The sequence below is a fragment of the Solanum tuberosum genome, unplaced genomic scaffold (genome assembly GCF_000226075.1).
Source record: "Solanum tuberosum cultivar DM 1-3 516 R44 unplaced genomic scaffold, SolTub_3.0 scf00146, whole genome shotgun sequence".
Taxonomy (NCBI): Eukaryota; Viridiplantae; Streptophyta; class Magnoliopsida; order Solanales; family Solanaceae; genus Solanum; species Solanum tuberosum.
The window spans coordinates 140,244-147,082 of record NW_006239076.1 but is presented as its reverse complement, the minus strand read 5'-3'; positions in this window follow the sequence as shown (position 1 = coordinate 147,082).

Genomic DNA, 6,839 nt, shown 5'->3' with positions numbered 1-6,839 from the left:
TAACTGGCGAGCATTTATATTTCATCCTATTTCGTAACCAAGCAAGTTGTTCGTCCGTGCGTCACTCCTAAACACAAATCACCTCAATCAAATGGGTCGATCGAGCTCTCTATATTCTCTGGTCTATCTAATCCCTCATCTCTCGATTTTAAGATTAGACAATATATTTATCTTATGGTGATCAAGCACAAAATACTAAAACAAGAATATAGAAGTAACTTATAAGGACAACCAAGAATTAATTCAAAAACCTTAAATAATCAACATTGACGAATTCGTAGCTACAACCCCAGAACAAGAGCTTTAGCTACTAATGTACTAAGAAAACAAGAAGAAGAAAAGAACCTTAAAAAGTATTGACAACTTTCTCTTCAAAAGTGCCTCCTCCTTACTCTATATTGGTTGATCTCCCTCAATAATTATTTCTATGAACTATTTATAGATGTAGAAAACCATAAATAAAATAATTGAGTCCAAATCAAATAAGGAACCCAAAACCAAAACCAAAAGGAATTAGAATTCCTCCCGTGCGTAAAACTGCCTCAACTTCCACCGCCTCTCAACTGGCCACTGCCTTCAGATTCTGCTACATGGCAGCCTTGAATTCCTTTGCACTTCGTAATTGCACGCACTTCTTATATATTTTATATATTATTATATTGAATTTAATCCATTAAGTTTTCTACTTGATTTCCTTCTTCAACCTTCCATATTTAATTCGTTTTATCTTCAAACTTCTTTAACTTTACACCAATTTCCTCCTACAAATAAAATACATTATTTAGCACAATCCATAAAATACATGCTAAAAAATGGCAGATATAAATAATAAATGTGAGGCAAATAATGATTAAAAATATGTATTTTTGGCCTCGCATCACCCGCTTCTACAGGTAATTACTCGGGAACTCCACCTCAGAATTTGATTCAGGATAGCCATAGAGCTGCACCTTCGGCGGGCAGCAGCTCATCTTTTGATCGTACTTATTACAACTGTGTAGAACCTGGACATATGAAGAGATATTGTCCCCTCCCGCGCATGTTGGATTCCGTACAACAGCAGCCTAGAGCAATGGTACCCGCAGGTAATGGTTATAATGGTCGAGGGCGTCCACAAGGTGGGCGAGAGTCCTCTCACTCATTCAACACAAGATTGACAAACACGACAAGGTGTTAAATGAGATAAAAGAGAACATCGAAATGCTGAATGAGACGACTACCTCAAATTCCATGATTATTCAGCTATAGGACGCCCAGATAAATCAATTGATATCAAGTCACTGTTCACAACATAATGAGGAGTCGCCTAGTGACACCATGGCCGACCCTGAAGATGAGAACTAGGTGTTGACTTGCGTCGTGCCACGATGTTAACTAAGGCGTTGTTTGGGAGGCAACCCAAAAACCCCTTTTTACTTTTATTTATGTTCTGGTAGAATAATGATGTGTTGTTTGTACAGGTTGAACTGTGGAAGGTGTTCGAAAAGTGCAGGGTGGTGAGCAACAGGTCCAGTCGGCGAATCGCCGAAGAGGTCAGTGAGCCCGACCTTATCCTCCATTTGACTCAAGACATATTCAAATCGGAGTTTGTAAAAATCGGCGAGCCCAAGAAACTATTGGCGAGTCACCGACCCCGACGTGGATCACCATTTGGACACCACATTAACTTGAGGTCCTGTAAAACTTGGCGAGGTAAATGACTACTTGGAGAAACGCCAAGCGGTTCGTCGATCATGACTAATGTCGCCGACTGGGAGAGAACTGGACAATTTTTCGGGCCACAGGTTTAAAATTCTAACTCATTCACTCTCCCTCACATTTTATCTGCCCAAACTCACACTTCCAACTCTAGTTTCTATATTTCTTGCGTTGTTAGAATATTATTATTGTTGATTTGTGCTCGGAGTTGGATTACATTGCCGCCTAGTAGTTCAATCTTCTAGTAGTCAACACCAAAGGTTGGTTTTCTATGCCCCGAGTTCATCTTAGCAAAAATTGTGCTTACTTGCAATTGATCTTATTGAGTTGTTGTGTGCTGGGCCTCTCCAATAAGCTTGGATTGTTTACATGTATGCTTTAATCTGATAATATTGCCCGAGTAGTTGTAACTGTTGAATTCCCGTAATTGTATGCTTTAAACTAGATTAAAATTCAAAGGGTTGTATTTGGTTGCTATGGGTCCTACCTTAATTGTACTAGTGCATACTTTGATTTTGTTTTCGGGGGTTACGGGGTTGAATTTGAGAAGTTGGGTTGAAAATAGGCACGTTGATCCATTTGGCGCACTGGGACGAACTCGCCGAACCACTTGGCATTTCACCTAATGTCCCCATCTCGCCCTTCAATTTTATGCTCTATGTGTTGATGGGTTCTGTAACTTTCGGCGAGAAGTTGAAGGTCGCCAAAGACCTTTGGCGACTCGCCAAAAGTCTTTTTTTATCCTTGTCAACTCCCCTGGATCTCTGTGCACTGTAGCTTTCAAAGGATTAACCCTAGATCACTGAATGATATGGGTGACTCGCCGAAAGAGTCGGTGAAGCTGGAGTGCTCTTCCAATTCCGCGACTTTCTTGGTTAAGAAATTCAGTTGAGTTAACATTGTAGCCCATTCTTATTTTCTCTTCGTTTCCTCAGTGGTCTTAACCATGCCATCGAGGAGTTTGGCTACTACTTCGGAGGGTTGTTGTAGCAAACAACCCTCGAAAAGTTGGTCAGCGGTACTTCTATTTTCGAGTCCAAGACCCCTATAGAAGCACTCCAGCAGTACTTTATCAAACATCCCATGATTTGGGCATGGGTGTAGCACTGCCTGGAATTTCAGCCACATCTCTTGGATGGTTTCACCCCCTACTTGCCTGAATGTCAGGAGATTGTCCCTAAGGTTCAACAATTTCAGAAAAGGGTGATTCGTCCCATAGCTTTCATTTTCACTCATTTTTCCTGAAATAGTTACACAACAAACAAAATAAAACTAAAAATTAAGTAAGTCAACTACAACTAAGAACAAAAATTTTACTAAACTAAAAATTCTCAAAGAACACCACTCCCCGGCAGCGGCACCATTTTGATGTTTAAGACATAATCAACTGACACTATTTTGGTACAAGTGCCAAACGATCGCGTGTAGTGATATAACCCAACCAAGGGTTGGGATCGTTCCCACAGGGAGTGGTTTTGAGAATTAGTAAGAAAAATAAAATTTTAGTTCTAATTAGTCATAGATATTAGACATTATCGAATATAAACATACTAAATCTAAAAGGGGTGACGCAAGCATCAATTATCAATGGGGGTTTGTATTCTGCTAAGAACAAAAAGAGTAAAAATATAACAAAATTAGATAGAGAGATGGGATTCTTGGGATGTTATAGGAATACGAGATAGACTAAATTATCGGGTACATGCTTTTGATAGTAAATTGTTGAGTATTTGTGACTAGGCTAGACTATAGTGGGGGTAAATTCTCTCTCGAGCAACTTACCCCGAATCAACTCGGTTTCTCTCGAACACCGAGTTACCGCATTAAGCACAACCTCCGCCTTTGCCCATTCACTCTCTCGAGCTGAATGTGTGGGGAGAAGGGACTAGGATTCACTCTCTCGAGCTGAACCCATGTCGACCCAATACCACTAGCTATCAATTCTGTAGTCTTAGTTTTACGACCTCTCTCTCGAGCAAGCCAAAAACACTAAGATGAAATCATATTTGCAACTACAATTCCATTAAGTTCATACACAACTACTAAACGAAATCACATTTAAACAACAAATAAACAATCAATAAGCAAGACCCAATAGATAATTTAACCCATATTCACAAAATCACACTCCAAGAATTGGGGTTTTAGCTAGACATGTAGAAGAGATAAAAATTTATACCAATATCAGCTTCCATCAACTGGGTATGAAGAATTAAGTCTTGAAACACGTCAAGAGTGAAAAATATTTGAGACCTAAGTCCAATTTCTTGGAGATGAAACCCTTTAAATCTTCAAGGTCTAAGAACAATGTCTCTCTACTTGAAACTTAGAAAAATAAAATGTTGTATCTGAAATTCTCTACTGAAATAAAATTTAAACAAGTATTTATAGTGTTTGAAAATTTGTATTGCGGAAGACCAGTCGGCGCAGTTAGTCGGGAACGCTGATAGGCTCGGTGATCTGCCTTTTGGTCGATTTCATCGCCTTCCTTCTTTAGCCTTCAGCCTCTTCGCATTTTGAGTCGTTGGGCGATACGGTACTGCTTCGCGAAACTGATCGGTGACACGCCAACTACTCCATTTCAGCGCCAACTTGACCTTTTCCTTCAGGGCTCAGCACACAGGAATAAAAGGCGATCTCTAGGCCCATCGGCGACTCGGCGATCTTCAGGCCTTTATTTCTTCATTCTTTTCAGCTGCCTTATTCCTTCTTGCCAAGTAGTGTCCATGTTTTGCCTCAAACTCTAACTACTTGAAACTTAAGGATTTTCATCAGATATTTAGACAAAATATGCAATTGAGGACACTGATTCTATCAAAATATATCCTTAAATGAGTCCAAATTGTGGACTCATCATGATGTATTCTTTTCATGCTTTGTCATAATTCGATTTCTCAAGTAGATGTGTGGTCTATGAAGGAGTATGGAAATAAAAAATCTTGGACAAGAATGTTAACCATCAATCATACTCTAGAACCTATGGATTATTTTCTTTCTCAATCTTTTTGTTTGTCAAAAGGTAGTGAAGTTTTTGTTATGTTTGAATCAACTTTCATGATATATAATCCAGAGGATAATTAGATCAGAATTCTCAAGTTTCCTAATTAGATAATTTGAAAGTCTAGTTTGTGTCTTTTCACAAAATTAACCAAGAATATAACAAGAATGAAGGCGCCAAAAGCTCTGATGATTTTAACGTGGTTAACTGATGTTGAAAGAGTTCCACCTTATGTATTTTGCAAAGTGCTATTATCTTTTTTATTGAATAATTGAAAATTCATTGCATATTTAAGGGAGAGATTTACCCCCCTCCCCCACATCTTTATGGAAATCTTGTTTGATCCTTTCTTTTCATTTTTTTTTTAGCATTTTTCCATTAAAAATATACTTTTTATCATTGTTGCTTATAGCTTATTAGAATTTTTGGTGTTGCCTTTTAATTAATTTGGTTATTTGATCAATCAACCATTCAATTATTTTTTTCACTTTAGTAGTACCATTGATATTAGCAAGCTACTAATGTAAGTAGATTTCTTTTTCTCATGGAACTGACGACACGAGTTCCATATCTTTCTAAACCAAAAAAGGCTTATATTACTCAGTGGACTAAAACCATTAGTCAAAACTTGATGTTAAAAGAATCTAATACAAAGGATATTACGGGGGATGACAACAAGGATTTCTAAATCAGATACAAATCATTATTAATGATTAATACCTTAATCACACTACAAAAAAAGAGACATTTGATGGCAGTAGGATTTTTTTAAAGAAAAATATTTTGTGGAAATTGAGTTAATGTAAATAGATTCAGAGTCGCTAAAGTCGTTAGCGGCACTTATATATTGTGTTTGTGATAAATACTCATATTTTTTATTATATATATATATATATATATATATGTAAAGACACTTATATTATTGCTGCTAAATAATTACACAACAATTTTTTTATTGTAGTGTCAGATCCTTTTATCGTCCACTTTTATCCTACAATAAATGTAAAAAATTCAAAACCGAGGTTTGGCCACAGTACTTTAAATCTATATCGAGCCTTTCTTTCAAACAGATGAAAAAGAGTTTAATCAAAATTTGATTCATCAATTTTTTTTGCCTAGGCTTTCTCTCATCAACACTGTAACAACCCAATCCGCCGTTACTAAAGGGCAACTCGTAAGGAGTCCCGAAGGTCCGAAAGTGTGGTGTAGTAATTTATAAAATTTGAGTACAAGACTATTTTGGTCAAAATTAAATTTTGGGTCATGTTGACGTTAGCCCACCATAGCGAGAGATATCCCTCTATGGAGGCACAACTATAGCGGTCTAATAGGCGCTATAGCGGGCTGACTATACGTCTCCAACATAACTAATGTGTTGTCTTTTTTTTTTTCTCTCAGTTTTGAAAGGAGAAAACATATGAGGGATGATGCAAAAACCCTCTAAAAGCATTTGGCTCAAGGGAGCATCATGGGGAAGAATTATGGCACAAGTAAGCTGAAAGCCTAAGTTATTCAAGTGCTTGTTCATCATATATTGTTTCCACGAAGTCAAAATTTCATGGGCAAGGTCTGATGCTTTGTGCCTAGATATTCTAGGTTTCCTTTAATTTAGTGGTTATACCCGTTTACTGCATTATATCTTGCATATGCATACTAGGAAACCATAGGAAAGCATATGTAATGACAACATATTGATAATCTCATGCAATGAACCGGTCATGTGACTTGTGATTTCAAGTGTTATTCTTGATTTTGTTTGTGATTGTGCATGATTCTGCACTTGATGGTTGTCTCGAGTACACACCTAGTACAGGATATCCCCAGGGTTGGCTCGGATACCATGTCTGGTGTATACTAATGGTTGGCTCGGGTGCCACACTAGGTATGGGGATATCCATATATGGTTGGTTCGGGTACCCCGTTGGTACCGTAAATATGGATGGATTGGGTATCAAATCTGGTCGTGAATTATTTAATCCCATAGTAGTGCGATGATTAGGCTGAGACTTAATATCCCAAAAAAGAAATATTAGGATTGTTAGTGTGTGTGGCCACTATTTTGCTATCCAGAGGCAGTTCCTTATTTCAATTCACCTTGCTAGGATGAATAAGAGTTTGAACTTCTTTAGTAAAGCCAAGCCCC